Raw genomic sequence first — 25,400 nt, forward strand, 5'->3', positions numbered from 1 at the left:
TTTTTCTTCTTATTATGCACTGATAATATATTATGGGAGCTCAAAATGGGCTAAAAATCTGTGTACCATGTTAGTTACTCATACACCAACCTACACGTCTTTAAAATCTCCCTTGTAGATTAAATATTTAAGCTTGTTTAGTGGTGTTAAATACCATTCATCAAAGTTGTTAATTGTGGAAATTTTAGCTGTGGAAACAATTCTGAAAGCAACTAAAAGAGCTTTCTTGGTGTTGGATATAGTAAATAACTTTTTCACTTTTTGTGAGTAATCCACAATTTTTAATGATATATTACGTGGAGTGTATTGTAAGTTGAGAATTGATTTCAAAAACTTTAAGAGTTATCTAAAAGGAATAAAATGTTTATTAAATGAAAATAACATTAGAGAGAAGTAAAGAGTTTAGAGTTATTTAATTGGAATAAAAAGTTTACTAAAAATTAATACATGTGTATATCTAACAAATCAAAATCCTACAAATATATTACACTAAATAAAACTCAACATACAAATTTAATTCAAATATAATTTACCTATATCACTATTCTATACATCCTTCAAAAGAACCTGTTTTTTTTTCAAATTATTTAACTACAACTTCTTTATCAATCCTATGTAATAAAAAAAAATTAAAATAAATTACTGACATATATTTATATAACGGTAAACCCAAAAAATAGAAAAGTAACCTCGTGTCATTTAAGCTCTAAGAATCCCAGAATCCCCATTAGAATTCTTTGTATATATGTTGATATCAAAGATTAACTATGAAAAGTAGCTGTTGTCTGTGAATACTAGAATAAGAAATTGTAACATAATATATATATATATATATATATATATATATATATATATATATATATATATATATTAATTTCCTGAACTACAATGGTCCTCCAACCAAACCTAACAACCTAACAAAAGAGGCCCAGGCCCAAATACCGGCACCCCTCCTTCTTCAATCCCATATGGGTAATGTTTTCTTGCACTCCATCAATTTTTCTTTGCAACCCTCCGGATTATGAATTGTGAAAAAGGGTTTCCCGAACAGGATTTTCGGAATTTCCAAAATAATATTTTCAGAAAGAAATTTTCTGAAAAAGAATTTTCAAAACAAAATTTCTATAACATGTGAAATACATTTAAGAACACAATTTTTTTTGGAACAAATTTCCGAAATACAATTTTCGAAACAAATTTCCGAAATACACTTTTCGAAATGTGTATAATATTTTCTGAAAAGAAAAATGAAGCAGGGTTTCGGAATTTCCGGAACTTATAAAATATTTTCGAGAAAAATCTTTTTTGGAATGAATTCTTTTAACATTTTTTCTATTCTTCGGTAGTGTTTCGGTGACGGTAACAGTGACAGTGGTGATGGAAATGAGGAAGGCTATAAAAGTGAGTCAACCTTATTAATAAAGGTTGAGTCACTATGGACAGAGGAAAAAATAGTCAGTTTAATCGTGTTAACTTTTTGATGAGACATAGACTTTACAATCCGACCCATCCAACACAGATCAGTGGGTTAGTCTATTGGTTTATTTATAAATATTATTTTTTTAATTTATTTTATATATTTATTATATTATAACGAAAATGAATTGAATTGTTTTATTTTTTATAGTGTTGGTATCAAAATGTTTATATAATTTTTGAAATTTTAGTATAAAGATAGCGGTTAAAGTTAAAGTATCATTGGATATAATTTGACAAACAAATAAATTAAATATTTAAATTATTCAAATATTATTAAATAATATTCTAGAATTTAAAAATATTAAATTATAAATTTATATAATTAAAAATAGTAAATAATTATAATAAAAATATAAAAATAAATTATAAAAAAAAATTAATATTACTGTTATTGGTGGGTTGGGAGTCAATTCACCCTCAATCTAACTCGAATTCATTTAATCTGTAAATTAAGTGAGTTATTTAAATTTAACCCACTTTTAAAAGAAAATTCTTTAACTTAACCCATATTAAACCCATGATGAGTGGACAAGATATAACTTTGACATTTTTAGAAATGAGGCTTTGATTCAATAGTGAATGGTATTTAAGTATTTTCGTTATATTAATGGGTGGATGGAGAAATTGATGAGGTGCAACTGGTCCTTCTATTTCCAGTTCAGTGATACAAAGAGTGGTTTTGCTTCCTATAGCCCCGTAGTTTTTTCTAGCACCAACCAGTTTTTCTAAATGACAACTTTGCGATGGGATTCCATTGAAGGCTCTTGGTGGTGAGTGACATGGCAAAGAGTATTGGTAAAACTTAAGATATTGGAACTGCTGAAATTAATTGTGGTAAGTGTTAAATGTTGTTTCATCATACTATATTTTTTTTTTATATTGTCTTGTTTGGAATTGTTCTGAAATAGATATTATTCGAAATATAAATTAAGATTATGTGTTTCACAAATTGCATTTTTCTTAAGGCAAAATTTGTTTTTTAAAAAGTACATCTATAATTTAGAAGAAAAGAATCTCCCTTCTTGATATAGTCATATTTATTAAACAAATTAAAAACATACCCACACGCGTTAAGAAAACAACATATAGTTGCAAAAGGACTATTTAAAAATGCATTCTCAAAATATTAATTTGAATTACTAAACTTACTAACTACATAAACTTCTAGATTGCTCAATACAGTATATTTTTCTAAATCACATAGTTATTGCATGCTTTTCAAATTATTTCATCTAAAATATAAAAATTTATATTTTAATTGTCAAATCCAGATTATTCGGATTTCTCTCAAACAAACTTTAAAAATCACTCAATTTAAAGTATCCACTAAAAACAAAAATTTTAAGAACTCCAACAAAGAGTATGGAGGTGTGCGGAAGAAAATAAATAAATTTAATAATTTATATATAAAGAGGGATAAATTAGACTCTTACATCACAATTATGGGTGCAGAAAGCAAAAGTTTGGAAAGAAAAGACGGAAGGTAAGGCCCAATTGAAGGTGGACCGTAGTGTGTGTAGCGCGAACCACTTACTGATGTACATAAAGGGCCATTTCTTTCTCCACCTCGTAATTTCAATCTGAAAACTTGTATTTTACTGTGAAAATAGAAAATTTCATGATTATAATTTTTGGATTATCGCTTTACAGTAACATTTTTAAGCACTATTGATTTAATATTATACTAATTTATTATTATTATGTAATTATGTTTAAGAAATTATTTATTTTATTGAAAAATGGTAATTATTCTGATTATAATGAAGCAGACATATTACTTGAAATTTAATTCAATAAAAAAATGAAAGTCAAAATAAATTAAAAATATAATATATAATTACAACGCTATATCTCTATCATGTAAGTTGAATCATAAAAGCATCCTAAAAATACTAATTAAAGCAAAAGTTAGAGCACTAATTAAGTTGGCTATAAACAACACTAGTCTTTTCGACTTTTTGGAGTCCTATTTAACCTTTTTTCTACCGAAACATCGTACCCACCAACATCACTTGATCATTTTTCAAGTGTTAACGTGTCTCATGGACCAACACTAAAGCATGAATGTGTCTATTCCAAATGAATCACTGCACCAAAATAAATCCAAAAACATTGAAACAAAAAAAACTGTAGGGAGCATAATGTTCGATTACATTCCTTATCAATCCTTCCAGGGCCACCATACTCAATATCATAATAAATACTAATTGCCCAACTACTGAATTTCTTAGGTTTATTTTTATTTAAATGCACTTTACTATTCCTAAAATTTATTTTTCTCTGAAACATTATGAAACTATCATTTATGAAAATCTCAAACTGAAAACTTGTCAAAATCAAAAACACTTTTGATATTAACAACATTAATGTGGAAGCTTTAGAAAAATTATCAAGAATATCCGGTGGTATTAATAAGTTACGAAAAGAAATATACAAAAGATAAAAATATCACTTTTAATCTAAAACTCTAAAATAATGTTTATATTTTTTTAATATATTTTTACTTTATTGGTTATTAAATTATTGTAAAACTTTTAGATCGTAAAATTTTTAATATTACGACTTTATGGATTAAAAGATACTTGTTAACAAAAGTTATCATTTAGACTATATTTTCTTTTTCTCAAACTCTCTCACTTAGATTGCAATTTATATATTAACGTTGGTCAGATTGAAAAGATGAATAGGACGAGTGAAAATTAAAGTAGAACAAGATGATTAATAGAAAAGAAAAACAAGAGAAAAATATATTTTAGAAACAAAGTGTTGTTTTATATTTTATTTTCATGTTAAATATATTTTTTGTCGTCAAATTATTTAATATATATATATATATATATTTATTTATTTATTTTTAAATTATTTAAAATATTTTTATAAAATTTATGTAAAATATTTTTAAAATAAATAATACAAAAATTTTCAATATAAGCATTTTTAACTGTCATCTTATTTTTTACTCTACTAACTTGTTTTATAGTGTATTAATTTATCTCATCTCTGTCAAATAGGACATTAACTATTTTCGTTTCCACTCTAAATTATTGTTGTTGTTTTTCAAAATCTATTAAAGTAAAGTAGGCATCTCTAGTTGTAAAATTTGTTGTAATGTGTGGCTAATTTATGTGTTAATGATGATTAGGTTGAATGAAAGAATTAATCTTATCTTATAGTCAGAATGGTCGTTTTCATTAATTAAATTGCATTAATTATAGTATATCGAGTAAGTGTACATGTTCTATTTCATCCTCAACCCTAATACCTTTCAGTAACAATTGAAGTTCATTTTGTCCATCAACCAGAGTAGCGAAACAAAAAAAAAATCTACAGAAACATCAAAATTTTATACAGGTCAATTTGTTACATGTAAGATTAATTAAGCATAACAAGTTAATTTTAAATATAGAAACATCACACAACACCTATGTGATATCTTCAATAATATATTAATCATAATTCTGTTCATCATCTTATACATTAAGGTAAAAAAATGAATGATCAAATTTTTTTTCAATTCAACAATTTATTTTCATCTGTTAAAAAATTGTTTGAAAAATTTAATTTATCTTGCATGATAAAATTTCATCCACGAATAATTTTATCATTGACAAATACTATCTGTCCACAAGTGTGCTCCCATGAAAGAAAAAAAATTATCCATCAACAATAATTAAAAATAGTTAAATTGATTTTAATTATAATATAAACGTACCATAAAAAAGTTGATTAATTATCATATAAAAAATAGATATAGACGTGATTTTGGGTATTTTAAAATAGGAAAATCAAATGCCTCTATGGTCTAGTATGTGAAAGGAAGTTCCTAAGGTCTAGTATGTGGTGTGAAAAAAAAAATGTATCTAATAGATGATATATATGGTCTGGTATGTGGTGTGAAAAAAAAATGTATCTAATAGATGATATAGATATATACCTTTGTGTGTGTGTGTGTGTGTGTGTGTGTGTGTGTGTGTGTGTGTGTGTGTGTGTGTGTGTGTGTGTGTGTGTGTGTGTGTGTGTGTGTGTGTGTGTGTGTGTGTGTGTGTGTGTGTGTGTGTGTGTGTGTGTGTGTGTGTGTGTGTGTGTGTGTGTGTGTGTGTGTGTGTGTGTGTGTGTGTGTGTGTGTGTGTGTGTGTGTGTGTGTGTGTGTGTGTGTGTGTGTGTGTGTGTGTGTGTGTGTGTGTGTGTGTGTGTGTGTGTGTGTGTGTGTGTGTGTGTGTGTGTGTGTGTGTGTGTGTGTGTGTGTGTGTGTGTGTGTGTGTGTGTGTGTGTGTGTGTGTGTGTGTGTGTGTGTGTGTGTGTGTGTGTGTGTGTGTGTGTGTGTGTGTGTGTGGTGTGTGTGTGTGTGTGTGTGTGTGTGTGTGTGTGTGTGTGTGTGTGTGTGTGTGTGTGTGTGTGTGTGTGTGTGTGTGTGTGTGTGTGTGTGTGTGTGTGTGTGTGTGTGTGTGTGTGTGTGTGTGTGTGTGTGTGTGTGTGTGTGTGTGTGTGTGTGTGTGTGTGTGTGTGTGTGTGTGTGTGTGTGTGTGTGTGTGTGTGTGTGTGTGTGTGTGTGTGTGTGTGTGTGTGTGTGTGTGTGTGTGTGTGTGTGTGTGTGTGTGTGTGTGTGTGTGTGTGTGTGTGTGTGTGTGTGTGTGTGTGTGTGTGTGTGTGTGTGTGTGTGTGTGTGTGTGTGTGTGTGTGTGTGTGTGTGTGTGTGTGTGTGTGAGAGAGAAGAATGGGATCTCAACGAAATTATATACTATGGATATTGATATGTGTGTGTGTGTGTGTGTGTGAGAGAGAAGAATGGGATCTCAACGAAATTATATACTATGGATATTGATATAGAGCATAATCACACACATAATTGTAGAGTATTACACTCTGCCATTTACATTATTACAAAAAGTTTAGACATTCTATAAAATATAATTTAGAAGGACAACAAAAAATATACATTATAATACACCCATAGAAAATTCTCTAACTTTAGAAATTAGCAAGTTCCTGCCCACTCAAGACTTGTTACTTTGTACTACTACTTGCACCTTCATCTATTCCCATATAAAGAATACAATCATTGCATGCGAACCAAAATCATAAACAAAATAATCGTAAGGGTAATGCATTTTAAATGAACATAACTAGTATATATAGGATATGGCAATATATAAAAACATATGATAATGTTATTAACTTATTTTTTAGAGAATAACAAATTCTTTGATTAACATGTCTCATGTCAATCATAATTTCACTAGTCAATTACTCATTTAGAGAACATTATGTTTTAAGGATCAATATAACAAAAAACTCATATTTCTCATTCATCTAGATCAAATGTCAACATCAATCCCTACTACCTTATCCAACCAGCTCATTCAAATCTCAATCCAAATTGGCTCAAGAAACAAATTGTTCATCTTATAAACCAACCCAGTAACATAAACACTTCACATTCATCAAAAATCAATTACTAGCTATCATTCCACAAGACTCCAACAACATGTAACTCAAAACGACTCAAACAACACATTAAATCTACACTTTGTTTTTGAAAGATTAGTTTATTGAATGGACTCGTGAAACTCGGCAACTGTAATGCTTGCTTGCAAGTCCTTCATTGATTTCATCACTCAGGACAGTACCAATATCCCCAAACCAAGCCATGAGGGTTAATCCCACTAGCTCCCTAAGTATGATCCTCTTTTATATCATATATATTGTTTGTCATGTGGAGTCTTCTTTGACTCACACCACATATATGAGTTAAACACTATTTGAGTCGGGATAGCATCATCCCTCAATGTCTCATTCAATAGACTTTAACACCCTACACAATTGTATTTTTTCTATAAAAATAGCTATTGGGACTCAACCACACATCACTACTTCAAACAAAGTTTAAAATTAATTATTTATAATATTTATATCGAGAGTTATCGTCCAATGTCACTCTCTTAAAAACAACTAATTTGACTACAAATATCGATACCTACATTAACAAACATAACTCAATAGAGTTACCATTGCAAATTGTAAAAGGTAAAAAAGAACTATATAACAATTTACAAAGCACTTCTAATTTTTCACAGACTATTGTCCGACGTCAAATAACCACCCAAACCCATAAAGTCAGTGACTTATTGTCACGACACGACCCTTGGAACACTCTGTTAAGAAATTTTCATGCTAGCGTCCGACGGTGGTACTTCGATGCTCGCGGTAATTACAGCAGAAACTCAAATTCATGAAATTTAAGCTATTTCATCTAATTTAGGGTGTTTCACAACCTCTTCTAGCAATTAAAAACAATTTACACAAGCCATAAAACAACAACTATCCTCAATCAAATAACTTATATATATTGACAAAGTTTTATTTAAAAGTTTTTCATGGTAAACATAAGTAATATGATTGTTAGAAATGAAATCAAAGTACTATACTAATAATGAATGTATCATAAAGTCACCAAAATCAAGTTCATTTGTCAATTTTATAAGCTATTTCCCCATCACAACAACACTAATATCAATCCATCTTCGCCCATATTCAAATGACAGTATCAATTTAAATGCATTTCTCCACACCAAATATTATATATATACCAAATTACATTCATCAACAATTTCATAAAAAATCATTATAAATATGCTAACAAGTTAAAATACATAAAAGTTTATTATTCTAATACATATTTAACATCTAGAGATATAATTTCATCATATATACTCAATTCTAATTCGTTTTAGAAACAAAAATCCAGCCATAACCCACCCTTTCATTACCATATATAATTTACATTGACACATTAGTCGAGGCTTATAAAACATGATTTCTATTCATTCTTCAACAAAATTCTGCAAACTAATGATTTAAGCCTTTCTTCACCCTACAATATTCCAATAACCAAATTTTTTTTCACACAAAACATAACCGAGCGCTTAAAACCTCAAAATTTCCTTTAATTGAACTTTCTCTCAATTTCTCATTTTCTGTAGTTAACATTTCTAATTAAAAATAAATTAAATTATTAGTTTTTCTTACCTTACAGAGACGTTGCCTAACTCTACTTATTTTTCTAAACAACTTAACATGTAGAATCATTGTATCTACATAACAAAAAGCAATCAAAGGGGCAAGTCGATGTAATCCTAAAAATAAATAAATAAGTATTTAATTATCTGTGAGTCCTTTATAATGGCATTTAATGTTTGGGGTAGGGGTCCATGCACAAAATGTATAAAGGAATACTATGCTTTATTTCTCTTGTGACCTTAACACAAGATGCCAAGGTAGCAGGTAGCATGAAATACCTACCCAGTTCCTCATCCCAAAACTACCACTGTATTATTATGAACCCTAAATACAAAGAATATGCACACAAATTTATTAATAGAGTCTCTTATTGTAATTTATTGGTTCTTTCTCTCATTCTCTCCTTCTTTTTTTTCACTTATTGATAAATATATTTTAGATACAATCTCATAAAAGGTAAATCAACTAATCTCCAGATAAAAGAATAGCAATAACACATGCATGGAAGTAGATGTTGACTATCTTATCACATGTTTTGCTAATTCCAAAAAGTTGACTTCCATCACCGTTGTAAACAACCAAAAAAGTTTGACAAAAAAAATTAGTCACGAATATAATTCATTTTTTTATGAACAATTAATAAAAGAAAAATATATTTAATAAATTCATTTCTATATAAAAGTTAATACAACCCCCTCAATTGTTTGTTCCCACAAGGCCTACAAATAGAAAAAGTTACTCCTAATCCACTCATATCCTGATTGCTGTCAAGTAGGATTTATTTGTTGATTAGTGGATAAGTTTAGACTGTTACGTTTTGGTGTTTAGTGTATGCTTATAGAAACAAAATGGGTGAGAAAACCCTTAGTTTTTTCATCATTTATAAAATTGTTTATTGTTGATAAAAAAATAAACTAAAAAAAATTCTAATAAAGATTTTTTATTATAAAAAATTATAATTGAATGATAGATAATCTAAAAATCAAATTCATACTAAACGAAACAATTATTCTAATGAAGGACGTAATAAAGAAAAAATATATAGGAGTGCTTAATCACATTGATTAAGTAGGATGTAGTAGTGCATGACAACTTATCACCATGATAGCACTTATATAGAGTGGAAATCAGCTGTTTCTTTTTTATTGATTTCGGAGACATAAAACTTTACTTTCGTTCTTTTGCGAATACGTATTTTTTGACTTTTTACTCATTAAAATTTTATTAAAAACTAGAAAATTAAAAGAACAGGTTATTAGATAAGTGTAAAAAAAACATTTATAATTAAATATATTTTAGTCCTTAAATTTTCACGTGAAATTGAAATTTATTATTATTTTAATCTTTGATACAGTTTAGTCTCTAACTTAAAAAATAAATAGATATAGTCTTACTAACCCAATTGTTTTTATATGTCAAACATTTTGGACTCAAATGTCAATTTGGAATGTTGTTTAACACATAAAAAAACAATGTTATTGAGTTACAAGAGTTACATCCATTCATTTTTAAAGTTTGGGGATCAAACGTACTAAAGTTAGATAATGACATTAATTTTGTGTCCAAATTTAAAGATACAAATATATTTAACCTGAAAATCTAATATGACGTGATTCATAGTTGAGAAGGAAATGGTTAGAGAATTCAAGAGTAAATAATGAAAAATAAAAAAAATTGAATAAAATATATGATAATCAAGTTTTAGTTGAAGTCGCACATTGTGAAAAAGAAAAAATGATGAAGTTGAATGATAAATAAGAAAAAAAAACATATAAATTTATTATCTTAAAATTTTGAGTCGATAATAATATTAATCTCTTTAACACGAGTCTTATTATTATTATTATTGAATATGGTTGATAAATAAAGTATCAAATAAATGATGAATTAAGCTAGAAATGTAACATTAAAGAAGATTGTTAACAAAAAGAGTTCAACTCAAACTCTTTGATGGAGTGTGAAAGCTATAGCAGAAGGAAGTAGTAGGAAAGTTGAACTTTCTATTTATTGAAGCAGCCTAATTAAATGATTATTATGGATGTTTTTGTGATGTGGTGAATGGGAAATCCAAAAGCAATGAAAGAATGGAGAAAAGTGAAGGAATGTGCATGATACCTAAAGCATGAGCAGAAAAGGCAGGGTATTAATCCCAGGATATGTGCTGCTTCTCAAACCCTATCTCTATCATCACTTTTTCCCAATTCTAATGCATGAGAAAAAAACTTTCAATATTTTTTAGAAGTAAAACTTTCAATATTTTTTATTTTATAGAAATATAATAACATCAACTTGATTTTTCTTCGAAAAAAAGGGTTTTTATTTCTTTCGTTTACTGACTATATATTTTAAAAATTAATCTACTCTCATATGCTCATTAACAAATCTTTTTTAGTATGTAATAGATTCCTTTTTAATAAAAGTACAGAAGCAGTAATAATTAATTTAAAAATAGAAATAGAAACAGTAAAAGAATATTAAAAATGAAATTATGATAGACTGAAAGTGAACATCGTACAATTGCCTCCTAGAAAATGACATCCACCAGAGAGAGATTCTGTTCTGCGTGCGTCTCAAATCTAGCGATTAATAATCTTCATTTTCTGGCCGTTGGATTAGAATCCCTGCATCGGATACAGAAGACGGAGCATCGCACGCCTGTGGTCCCCCCCTCAACTAACCACTTCAATTATTTCTGCCTTTCAATTTCATCCATGTTTTTTAATCCTTTTATACATGGAAACATAATTGTATAGTTATGAATTTTACAATAAATAATAAAATAAATATAAATTATTGATGAATTCTTAAAAAATATTTATAAAACTATTATTAAATACAAATATTTGGAATTTATACATAAACACAAGTATTTTTAAAGTTATTTTTAATCCTTTAATTAGTCGCGTGTTTACCTTAATTGTATATGCAAAACACTAAGGTTGATTATATATCTTTATAAATTTTATTTTTTTAAATTCAACCTAAAAGATTTAGGCACAATCAGACATCACTAAATATTTAATCAAAATAAATTAAGAAAAAGTTTAAAAAAGAAAGAAAACAATGCTTAATAATATAGAAAAGACGTTTAAGTAAAACACTTGAAACTTAATAAATATAGGTGAAACAAAATTATTTAATATTTATTTAAAAAATAAATTTTAGTTATTTATTTTAATTTAATTTAATATTTAACTACTTATCTTTAACTATTATATTAAAATGAATATGATGAATGTAATATTTTATAATAAAAAATTATACTTTAACTTTCATTTTTTTATTTTCATTCTTTACTTTTAATGTGGTTTAATGTAAATAAAAAATAAAATTAATCAATAATTTATAATAAATCACGTTAGAAAATAAAAAAAAGAAAATCAAACGATAAAAGTAATAGTATTAGTGTCCTTTTATAATATACTAACATAAATACATGTACTATCACTCATTTAATGACTTTGTTTTCGAGAAAAGTTACATAAATTTAATGTAATTTTCACTGGTTTCTTCTATATTCCATATTTTTATTTTGAAGAACTGAAGTTAATCATTCAACATGAAAATACACTAGCGTTAGGTGACTTTTTTCTGGAAAAAAGCCGGTGAATATGTTCCCCTTACATTACGCATTTTTAAATATGTTATTATTTTAATTTTCTAAATTTAGTTAATTTGATTCATGAACGGTAAAATGATATGCTAAACGTGTTTATAAACGAGGAACAAGTATGAAGAAAAAAAAATAAATTTTTAGTTATAAAATTATGAGCACATAAAATAGATAATGCAAGTTAAAAGTTTTGTATAAATTTATTGTATAAATTATAATAAAGTGGTATAATAATTCTATGACTAACCTCATACGCTGTGCAGTGGCGGAACTTGGACTAAAATTGTAGGGAGGCCAAATTAGATTTGTTATATATAATTTTTTTAGAAGAAAAATTATTCATTTTTTTCTCTTCATTTCCTCTTCTTATAACAAACACATATAATAGTAGAATTCAAAAAAATATTACTATCATTCGCTATTATATCATGATACCAATTCATGAATACCATTTTAGATCAAGCATTTGTATCTCATCAATTTGATTTGGTGGTATTGTCAAATTTGATGTCGTTTTTTCCAAATCACGTTCTATTGAATTGTTAAATTCATTATATGTAACTCTGATAACTTTAGAGATTTGTTTTATATTGTCTTAAATTCTTGGTTCTTATTAAATTTCTCAAGCTTAGTTAACGTAAATGCATTTCTTTTTCATCTTCATCACAAACCTTCCTCTTTGAAAAAAAGAATCAATTTTTTTACTTTTTATCATAATCTTTCTAATATAAATTTATCACCTCTTACCTATTTAGAATAAATAAAATTTATATTCACAAATCACAATTATCACAATGCAAAACATAATAAAACTCATACTACTTTAATTAAATAAGCAATACTGTATAAATTCAAAACTTAAAAAAAATACCATATGTAGCGAAAAACACAAAATCCCTAAATTTCATAATTAAGGATTATAATAATTTAGGAAAAATTATAATTAGGGTTCATACCAATTTCATAAAAGAATCCCTAAAATCATAATTAGGGGTTATATTAATTTAGGATAAACTTAATTTGGAAGAAACATCCTAAAAAGAATCATAAACTAACATACATAAATCATAATAAGATACTAACCTTTGATTTGTGATAGATCATGCAAGAATATATACATGAATCTCAATCTATGTGTTTCCAACCTCTATTTCCCAACCTTTATATTTATCTCTCTTCACAGACTTTCATGATAATTTACATTATGGAAAGATCTCTCAGAAAAAAACCCTAATCTCTTTTATAAGTTAATGTCTCTATTAAAATTTTTTATTTTATCTTTTATTATAATTTTCCATAATATAATTTTAATATAAATAATATATAATATAATTTTAAAAAATATATAAATATATATATAAAAATTCAAAAAAAAAATGGGGGAGCCGTGGCTCCCCTGTCACAACCTAGGTCCGCCAGTGACGCTGTGATAAATTTATTGTATAAATAATCATAAAGGGCTATATAGTTTCTCTCAATTTTTTACCACTTAATATTTTGTTTTATGTAATTTAGATTATCATTAAAGTCATATCCCTTTTAATTCAATTGATTTACATATGAACATTTACAAATATCACAAATTATTTAAAGAAAAATATGTATCGATCTTATTTAGTATCACTTAAATAAATAACTTTTATTTAAAATCTACTAAAAATTCTTATATTATATGAGATTTTTTTTACAAATTTGTTAAAAAATTTGTAAAGAAAGAGTTTTTTTTTTACTATTTTTCTAATAATCTTAATTGAGAAGTATTTCTTTCGTGAATAATTATTTTCTACAAAAATTTTAAAATTTGTAAGTATTTTCTATAAATTTATTAGAAAAAATGTTTCATACAAAATATTTTAAAAAAAATTGATAACAATTTTCTGTAATTTTTTTTTCATAACGAAATTTATAAGTATTTTTTAAAAAGTTAATTTAAAACAAAATTAATAAAAAATATGAATTTTTTAGTAGTGAAACAACTTTTTATCATTATGTTATTAAAGCATAATACAGTTTGAGTTATTTGCACACATAAGAACAATATTATGTTTAGGTTCACCATAAACGATGTTAATGATATATTCAAGGGTTAAATATGTTTTTGATCCCTTATGTTTGAGCGAAATTTGGGTTTAGTCCCTCATCAAAACTTTTGACCAATTTAGTCCTTCATCTTTCAAAATGCGTGAATTTAATCCTTTTAACCAAATTTTGTTAAGTTTATCTGACATTTCAAGCGCATTTCATGATAGTATTTAAATTATTTATACTGTTTGACACATTTTTGCTTCAATGTTAACTTAAATATTATCATGAAATGCGCTCGAAACGTCAGATAAACTTAACAAAATTTGGTTAAAAGGACTAAATTCACGCATTTTGAAAGATGAAGGACTAAATTGGTCAAAAGTTTTGATGAGGGACTAATTCCAAATTTCGCTAAAACTTGAGGGACAAAAACATATTTAACCCTATATTCAACTTAACTTAAGTAAGAGCTTAATTTGAATTAGACATAAAATTCTTAAAGTTAAGTTTTCGTACCGCGGGTGTTTTGCTTGAAATTAATAATGTGGGAAGTTATATAAATAAATTATTTTAAAAGGTGAGATAAAGTATATACTCTAATCATTATATGATTGTAAAGTCAAGAGCTCTAATTTATCAGGTAATACAGATTTTATGCAAACTAATTTCCTTGTTATGAAACATGATAATTCTCTTTAGACAATTACATTTTGTCATTATATTCATGGCAACAGAAACATATAATGCAATGAAGATATTTTGATGTACAATCTTTTAATTTTGTATTGGAAAGTATTTAGTGAGATGGGGTTAGAATTTATTTTCTTTTGTTTTTCAATGTTTGTTATCCCGTGTACATAAACGTTTGGCTAAAACACCTTATTTGTTCCACTAATACATTTTTTATTATTGATAAAAAACACTAATTATATCTCACTCAAGCTACAAGTTTATGGCTTCAGCAACATGCCTAAAGAGAAGAGAAAATTGTTTTGATTTAAGTGTCTAACTAACGACATGCCTAAAAGTAACAACCTCTATTATTTAAGTATAAATATAGCACTTAATTTCTTTGTTTATGTTAAAAGATTTTCCATACCTCATCTTAACGTTCGATCTTTTGTTGGGTGAGAAAAAAAAAAATTTAAAGAAAAAAAAGTTATGCAACATATTTTTCACACAAACTTGAAACCACAATCTGAGCGAAGAACACTATCTCTCGAAAGAGAAATATTATCTTTTGAATGACGAAAATTATATTTTGAGCAATTAAGTAAATATTAAAATAATAACACTCTACATCTAAAATAACGATCAATGTTTACTTTATCACGATATAATAAAGATCATATTTTCCTTTATCAGAACAAAATATTACTAAATATTTTTAAGTAACATTTTAATTATGTTATTTTTTTTAATACTACTAAAAAGATTAAGTAACTTTTTTTCTCAATAGAAATATTTTTTTTTGAAAATATTTCTGAAAATTTATGCATAATACATATTTTGCATAAATCCGCTAAACGAATAGGCATTTCACTCAGTGAATTGTATGAAGAAAACCAATATTACTCTTGGGCCTAAATTCACTCAGTGAAACTTTGCAAGTCCACTAAGGCGATTTAAATTTGTTCAACCAAGTTAGACCTCAAGCAATTGGAGAAAAAAAATTCTTACCTTCACTCAGTCGATTCATAATTCATAAAGAGGTTATATTACTGTTCTGTAATAACCATCTTTAAATCAACAAAAAATATTAAAAGAAGAAAGAAGAAAAAAAATAATAACACAAAATTTTTTATACAGATTTGCTTCTTTAAGAATTTCCATCCAATTTATCCAGCAACCTAGCTCGAATCACTAAAACTTCAATCAAGTTATATATATATATATATATAAATTATTTTGTTTATAGAAAGTTTGTATGTAATCTATAGAATAAATAACTTAGTATAATATTGTGAGGGTGTTAGAAAGGGTAATTACAAAATATTTCTTTTAGTAATTATTTTTTCAGACCGACCAAATCACGCGAAAACATAGGTAAAATAAAGAAAGAAATGATGATAAAGTGTAAAACCAAACTGAATTTATGGTTGACTAAGTTGATGTTTCTTAAAAAAAAATTATTGATGGAAGTGTTGGCCTAGAGTCAAGTGCTTCATGACTCAAACACACAAGTTGTGGCCGGCATCTAGGTTAAGTGAACCTAATAACTTGGATTGTCTATAAATTTTTTATTTCAAGTCATCCAAAAAGTAATTTTATTTATCAATAGTGGCTTTTAAAAAATATGAATTATTTGATAAATAATGTTATAGTCTATTAAAGATGAATATCTAAATACCTTTATAACTAGAAAATACCTATCATTTTACATTCCAATTGAAAAATTATTAGGTATTTACAATAATTGAGCTGTGTTGGATTTGTGTAAATCTATCTTCCAATTCAATAAAAAAGAAGAAGGTTAAATTAGGTCAAATTTCTATATTTCTTTTATTAAACTTAATCGACCTAACTTTTCTTTGATAAGGTTAGATCCGAGATTAGGTTATTAGTTTTTTATTTTTATTTTTTGGCCAAAATTTGTAATTTCAAAAAAGAAATTGTTAGATTTTTAGAATGGACTCTATTATTCCATGCTTGGAGAATTAAAAAATTAAAAATTTAATATTTCAAAAATATACATTCATTTAATTGTATCGTGGAGTAAAGAGATTGATAGTTGTATTTCTATTTTTTATTAATATTATTTAATAATTTTGGTTAGGTTAGATTTTGAGTTTGATATCTAATCCATGAAAAATTTGGTTAAATTAGATTGGACTGAGTTGAATCAGAAGCAAACTCAACACTCTCTAAAGGTTAGGTTAGATCTTGGTTTAATATAAATATTGAGTTATGTTTTAATATGATAAAAAGAAACTCAATCCAACTCTTTTTATTTAGGTTATAAAGTTATTCAATGCAATAAAAATTATATTGTAATTTATTAAAAAAATTCAAATAAATTAAATTCATATATATATATATATATATATATATAAAAGTATGCATGATTGAATAAGAAAATACTATTAAAAATATACATATTTCATGATTTTTTTTTAAATTTGTTATAAAATTTTATTATTATTTTTTTTAAATTTTAATTGGTCGATAATTCTTTTGTAATTAATTATTTTTTATAAAATTATAAAATTCATAAATATTTTTTATAAAATTTTCTATAAAAAATGTTTCATGCAAAATATATTTTATAGAAGAATTGATAATAATTTTTTATAAATTACTATTCATAACAAAATTATGTATTTTTTAAAAAAAGTTTTAAAAAACAAAATTGGCAAAAAGTGTAAAATGTGTATTTTTTAGTAGAAAAAAAGAAGACATTAAATTTTGAAAACACTCTGCGTCAATTATTGAATATTTGTTCCAGAAAAAAAAATTAAGAAATATTTTGTAAGTTTTCTGTACAAGTAGCTGACAAAAAGAAAAGCATGTGCAAAGGTATTTAAATTATATGGTGAAAATTAAGTGAACCTTTCTTTTTCCTCACATGAGACAATCTAGCACTATCACTTTTCACTACTAAAAAAATGGTCTATTTTCTGCCAATTTTATTTAGAAAACTTTTAGCCATGAAATACCTATAAATTTTGCTATGAATATTAATTTGTGTATAAAGCAATATAGAAACCTAAGAATGCAACACTAACTATATAGTCCTTATTTTAGTTTTTTTTTTAAGTGTTAGAATTTAGTAAATAGAAAAACTTGGAAAACCTAATATGGTTTTGTTGGAGGATTAAAGGAATAAGTTTTACAAGAGTGAAATTTATAATGTGGTTGTTGTTAATATCTGTTCTCCATTTATAAATATATAATATTATTTTTTGGTAAAAAAACTAATGAATATATATTTTAAACTATTAATTAACATAATACTTGATTTTTAATAGGAAACCTAATGTTATTATTTATCTCGTAGTGGTTTTTACATTTTATAAATTAGAAACTTTCCAAAAGACAAACAATGTATTGAGAAAAATATTTTCTATATTATTATCATAATTATTATCATAATTCATGTTAAAAGTCCACGTGTATATAGATTGTGATTATAATGGATGTGGACTACGTGAATCATGTTCCACATAAATTCGATATTTAGCATAAATTATGACATAACCAAATTTGTCAAATCTTTCAATTTTGACAATGCATGTGCATCTAGCCAATAAGTTCATAATAGATCTTAAAAGATATGGCCTTCACGTGTTTTTAAATGTCAATTTTAAAAATAGATGTAAAATTTTTGAGAGTTAATTTTGAATAGTTGTATTTTAAAAGTGATTACAACATAATTTCTTTTTCTTAATTAATTGAATGAGAATTATTTAAACTAAAAAAATTGCATGTGATTGAAGATTAAATAAATAACTAATTTAAATTAAAAATATCTTGTTCATACCTCATGAAATGAAATATTTCTTATACTTGTTAAATAAATTATCAACATTTTTGTTTCAATAATATATCCTACTTTCTAATTATTATTTTTAAGGTTAAATATGTTTTTTGTCTCTTAACTTTAGATGAATTTTGAAATTAGTTCATTTTGAAACTTTGTACCAATTTAGTCCTTCATGTTTCAAAATACGTGGATTTAATATTTTTAATCAAATTTTGTTGAGTTTATTTGATGTTTCGTACACATTTCAGGCTTGTATGTAAGTTATTTATACTGTTTGACACATTTTTGCTTTAATGCTAAGTCAAATACTATTATGAAACGCGCTTGAAATGTAAAATAAACCAACAAAATTTAATTAAAAGGACTAAATTTACGTATTTCGAAAGATGAATTACTAAATTGGTCCAAAATTTCGAAATTGACTAATTCCAAAATTCACTAAAAGTTAAAAGACAAAAAAAAAACATATTTAATCCTTATTTTTATTTTTGCATGTTTAGATATATAGTCGTTATCTCAAATTATTTTGTAGTTGTCATTTTTTCTTTATAAAGGCGCTTTATTATAAAAGTAAATGATTAAATGAATTTTCTTTGATTAAATTTTAGCATAATATGGCCACGTTAAAGTTTTGAATTTATTTCTATTTGTGGTTGATAGAAAAGAATGCGCAACTACATATAATGTTAATATTAAGACACAGACAACAAAAGTTTAATATAATAGAATAGTTCATATGAAAATCCTTTCTAGCACGGTCTATAAACGCTTTAGCTTTTTACCATCTGAAAATTTTGTATGACCATATTAATAGTATTTAATAAATAATTTTCAGTAATTTGTAGTATTTTTTTTAAGGCTATTCCAATTTCACCTTTTCACACTTCTTATATTTCCTTTTCTTCAATATATAATTTAATTATTGTAAAATGATATATGGTGTTCTTATTTTATTCTTTTTCTTGTATTTTATAATTCTTGTCATGCTATTAAACTATTTTTTATTAGTTTAGCGATGCACTTCAAAACATAAACAATTACTGACAATATTTATAATACTTAAAAAGTATAATAAAAGTATGCCTGCTGTTTTACTTATGTTATATTTTTATTTCATTATATATTTAATTAAAAGTGTTTTAAGATAAATATATTTATTAGTACGATGCACTATATAAAAAAATATAACTATTACAATTTAAAATGAAAATTCAAATGAATAATTGTTTTTTAAATTATAATAGTTTGAAATTAAAAATGATTAGTATTGTCCATATACTATAATCATCCAAATATATATATATATATATATATATATATATATATATATATAATATAATATAATATAATATAATATAATATAATATAATATAATATAATATAATGTAATATAATGTTGATTTGTATAAATGTATAACTGTAAAATAAAAATAAAAATTTATGTATAAATGTTGATTTGTTGCCAATTTTTTTCTTCCATAATAGAAGATAGCACGTGAAAAATAAGACTAAAAATAATGAGCTTATATCAATTTTTTCTTCTTCTTTAAAAATAAAATGAAAATAAGTAAATATAAAAGATAGATACAATATGTGAAAAACTCAAAAGATAATAAAAAAAAAACTATCTTAATAAATAATTTTATTATTTGTTATATTTTATTTTATGTTTTATTATTTCTTAACATTAAATGTCGTACTTTATAAAACAAATAAAAATATTAATTTAATTTACATCAATTTCTAATATATTATACATAATTTGAAAATTCAAAATAAAACTTTACAAATTCCTAATATATAAATTTGAAAGAAAAAAATAGATACTAGTGTAGAATGAGCCTTCAACATTACAATTTCAACGTCAACCCCTCAAACAACCAACGTAAAAAATGATTGATTACTTTTTTTGTAATTAAAATGCCAAAAGTAATGTCCCTTTCCACTGGCGTCTAATGCACGTTTGACGTCGTCGCCCTTAGTAGCAGACATCGTAGGAAGTCGGATCCCATCCAGCAAAACGTCGGAGGACGTCAGATCCTAACCAGCAGACGTCGAAACACGTCAAATCCCCACCAACAAACGTCAAATCCCTACCAGCAAATGTTGAAGGACGTCAGATCCCCTCCAATAGACATCGAAGGATGTAAGCTCTACCACTTATCCGACATCAAATTGCTTAAAAACAGCAACACAAGGTCAGTTTCCTTGCACTATTTCTTTGCACTCTCTCTTCCAAGCCTCCCCCACTATTGCGACGATGTTTCCCACTACTTTGCGCTCTCACCTAAGATAAGTTTGTCGTTCATTTAACCTAAGTGCATGTTACTTGGCTACTATGGACCAATTATTTCTTGTTTTCACCGATTATTTTCGTGCATTGGGTGTGTTTTGAACTCCTTTAAGCAACGCATTGTCCTCCATTCTCCATTGTCGGCAATGACTCCTCCACAATAGCGACGACTCCTTCAAAGAGGCGACAAGGAGGGTTGAGGTGCTTAGTTTTGTCCAACTTCGTTCAAGGTTTGGATTCATACCAAATATTAATAGGTTTTGGTTTATATTCGTTGAAGTTTGATATGTCTTTGTATGTGGTTTTGGTTATGTTTCCCCTTGTTTTATTTATCTTGGCCAAATTTTTGTATGGATTTTAGGAAATTTGTTTGAAGAAGTTTTTTTTACCACTTTTTGTCTTCATTTGATTGCTATGTTTGTTTCATTTAAATTTGTACAATATTTATGAACTGTGCTGGATTTTTTCTGTTTTTCAAGTGTGGAAAAACTATAAATACAACGAAACTTTTTTTTTAAATAGCAACTTTTGACGTATGGTGCTGCACTATCAGAAGTCAAAGAACGTTGACTTCCTGTATAACTGACATTCTTGGATGTTGAGTTTGCACTCCGACGTTAATATTAATGTCACTCGATACGATGTTGGAGTTTAGACAAACATTAAAGACCAAATATACCAAATATTAAAAGTCTTTTTTACGTTAATAGGTCATAGCACTCCTGTCCCTTAGAAGGTTCATCTCTATCTACAATATAGGGTTCATGCAAATGGTAGATACGGGGAGAGATTAAAAAATGCACTACATGATTTGTCAATCACTCTGATTCATATTTGTTACTTACTTTCTATCTTTCATGACTAAGCCACTCGATTAAAACAATGAAACTCCATTATTGCAAACATTTTCAAAACTTGTAGTGGAGTAAGACATAGGAAGTGTCATTGTGGGTTGATGATGACGATTAAGTGGAGAATGGGAATGTTTTTTGTTCTATTAATATATAGATTCATTTGGCTTGGTGCAAAGTTCACATTTTTTTTTACCTTAAATAACATTAAGATCTTCTTATTTCCAATTTTTATCTATCAAAACAATCAATGGAACTTGATAGATGAAAACCTTCATTAATTGAAGGTTAAAAGTAAGTTTTAAAAATGGTTTTAACTTTAACTTTAACTGTTATTTAATGAAAAAAAAAATGGAACATTGCTTTAATTTATATATATTTTTGTTTAATTTTAACCTAAAAGTAATTCATAAGCTTTTAAAAGGTTGTGACAAACACACTTATAATGAAACATGCCATATCTTAAACGAAGTTTATGTTGTATGTGTTTTTCTTATAATTGAGCATACATTTACATTTTAGAATACTTAAATAGAAGTTGTTTTCACCTGTTTTATGTCAAACACAGTAGAATAGAGGAATATATTTGTATGTACTGTCAACTCACGTTTTATTAATCGGGAAAGATTGGCTTTTAAAGCCATACACAACAGTTACAGATTTTAACTCCACTCCCACAATTTCATGCTAAATTCATGGGTGTGTGCTGACTTAGACTTCAAACCACTATCCCTAATAAATAGCATATAAATTTATTTGATCACAGAAACAGAACAGTAACTGCATAAAATAAAATATCTTCTAAACTAACCAACATTCCCTCCCTTAAACTATACACGTTACGATATATAGTTTATATTTGAAGCGTCAGTCATGCCTAGCATACATCGAAGCCTTTCAAATTGATCCAGCTTCAGGGGCTTAGTCATAATGTCTGCAATTTGAACTTCTGATTTGCAGTAACTCAATTTGACAACTCCATCCTTCACCAAGTCTCTTAAAAAATGGAACCTTATATCAATATGTTTGCTTTTTTCATGAAAAACAGGATTTTTGGATAATTGTATGGTTGAGTTGTTGTCACACAAGATTAACGTGCTCTTCTGTTCCTTAGGATCAAGTTTCTCCAATACTCTTTTAATCCACACACATTGACAAGCACAAAATGCAGCTGCTATATACTCAGCCTCAGTTGTAGATAATGTAACTATAGGCTGTTTTTTCGAGGCCCATGAAACTGCTCCAAAACCAAAGAAAAACACATATCCAGAAGTACTTCTTCGATCATCTAAGTCTCCAACAAAGTCACTGTCAGAATAAGCTACAACATCAGTGCTTCCACCACCTTTCTTGTAGAAGATGCCCATTTCAGTAGTACCTTTTAGGTATCTTAATATGCGTTTTGCTGCCAGCCAATGAGATTCATAAGGACAAGACATGAATCTACTAATTAAACTAACTGCATACATAATATCTGGACGGGTTGCAATCAAGTACAAAAGACTTCCAACGAGTTGCTTGAACACAGTTGAATCAATTGTGGCTCCTCCATCATTCTTTGATAGTTTTGTACCCGTGACAATAGGATTTTTTACTGCATTACTATTCTCCATGCCAAACCTTGTTAGAATCTCACGAATATATTTTCTTTGACAAATGAAAATACCATCTGAATTCTGCATAACTTCTATTCCAAGAAAATATCTCATTCTGCCTAAATCGGTCATGTCAAATTCTAACATCATTGATTCTTTAAATTCATCACACATGCTCCAATCATTTCCAGTATAAATCAAGTCATCAACATAAAGACTTACAATTAAAATTTTAACTCCTTCCTTTGATTTTGTGAAGAGAGTGTGCTCACATACACACCTTTCAAAACCTTTAGCTCTCTATCATGTTGTACCATGCTCTTGGAGCCTGTTTAAGGCCATACAACGCCTTTTTTAATTTGTAAACTTTGTCTTCTTTCCCTTTCTTCAAAAAACCAGTGGGTTGTTGTACATAAATATCTTCTTTAAGTTCTCCATGAAGGAAGGCACTCTTCACATCTAACTGATAAACTTGCCAATTATAGTGGGCTGCCATAGCAAGTATAATGCGAATGGTATCAAGTCTGGCCACAGGGGCAAATACCTCTGTGTAGTCAACTCCATATTCTTAAGCATATCCTTTCGCCACTAATCTTGCTTTAAATTTATCTACTTCACCATTTTCTTTGAACTTTGTCTTGAAAATCCATTTAACTCCAATGGGCTTTACTCCATTTGGTGCATCAACCAATTCCCAGGTTTTATTTTTTTCTATTGATTCCATTTCTTTCATCATTGCATTTCGCCATTTCTTGCTTCTAGCGGCTGCTTCAAATGACAGTGGATCAGTATCAGTTACTGTCATCATAACATTTAAAGTATCTTCATCAGGCAAGCCTTCACCACTTTCATAATCAAGCATCCAGTTGGGTTCTCGTCTATTTCTTCTAACCCTCCCTTCAATTGGATTGTCATGGGCTTGTGGTTCATCAATACTTGTATCAACTCTGTTGCAATCACCAGGATGTGTAGCAGCCTGCATGGTGTCATCAATATCATTATTTTCAGCAGCTTCTTCCTCAGTTTCAGCCTCCACATCTAAAGCATCTTGTGTTGTAGCCTCTTCATTTTTCTCCCAATTCCAATGCTTTTGTTCTTCAAAAATTACATCTGTGCCGATGATGATTTTTTTGGAGATTGGATCAAACAAGCGATAGGCTTTGGATTCATCACTTACTCCCAACAAGACACACCTTTTGCTTTTGTTGTCTAATTTGATTCTGTGTTGATCTGGTATGTGAACATGTGCTACGCATCCAAAGACCCGAAAATATTCCACTGTAGGTTTGACTCCACTCCATGTCTCCTCAGGGGTTTTATCTGGTACTGCTGCAGTAGGACACCGGTTGAGAACATGTACACACCACCTGGTAGCCTCTGCCCAAAATATCTTTGGAAGTTGTTTCTCAATCAATATGGATCTCACCATATTCATTATTGTTCTGTTTTTCCTCTCAGTCACTCCATTTTGCTGAGGGGTGTAAGCTGCTGTCAATTGCCGTTTTATGCCATGAATCCTGCAGAATTCTCTAAATTCATTGGAGGTGAATTCACCACCTCTATCTGTCCTTAAACAAGTGATATACATTCCAGTTTCTTTTTCAACACAAACTTTGAAATTTTTAAACATAGAGAATGCTTCTGATTTTTCATGTAAGAGATAAATCCAAGTCTTACGAGAGAAATCATCAATAAAGCTTAAAATGTACCTTTTGTTACTGATTGAAGTGGGTTTGATAGGCCCACATATATCTGCATGCACAAGTTGAAGTTTGCTTGATGCGCGCCACCTACTTTTCTTTAGAATAGAGTTTCGATGTTGCTTTCCTTCTAAGCATTGTACACAAAGTTCCTTTGGAGTTGATATAGAAGGTAGCCCATTGACCATCTTTTTGGAGGAGAGTAGTTTCAAACCATTATAGTTGAAATGACCAAATCGGTGATGCCAAAGGTGGGATTCATCTGTTGATTCTACTTGAAGACATGTAGAATTTCTAGGCATCAAAGTAGCGATCACTGAGAACATCCTATTGCTACTCATCTT

The sequence above is a fragment of the Vigna unguiculata genome, chromosome 5 (genome assembly GCF_004118075.2).
Source record: "Vigna unguiculata cultivar IT97K-499-35 chromosome 5, ASM411807v1, whole genome shotgun sequence".
In the NCBI taxonomy this organism is placed as follows: Eukaryota; Viridiplantae; Streptophyta; class Magnoliopsida; order Fabales; family Fabaceae; genus Vigna; species Vigna unguiculata.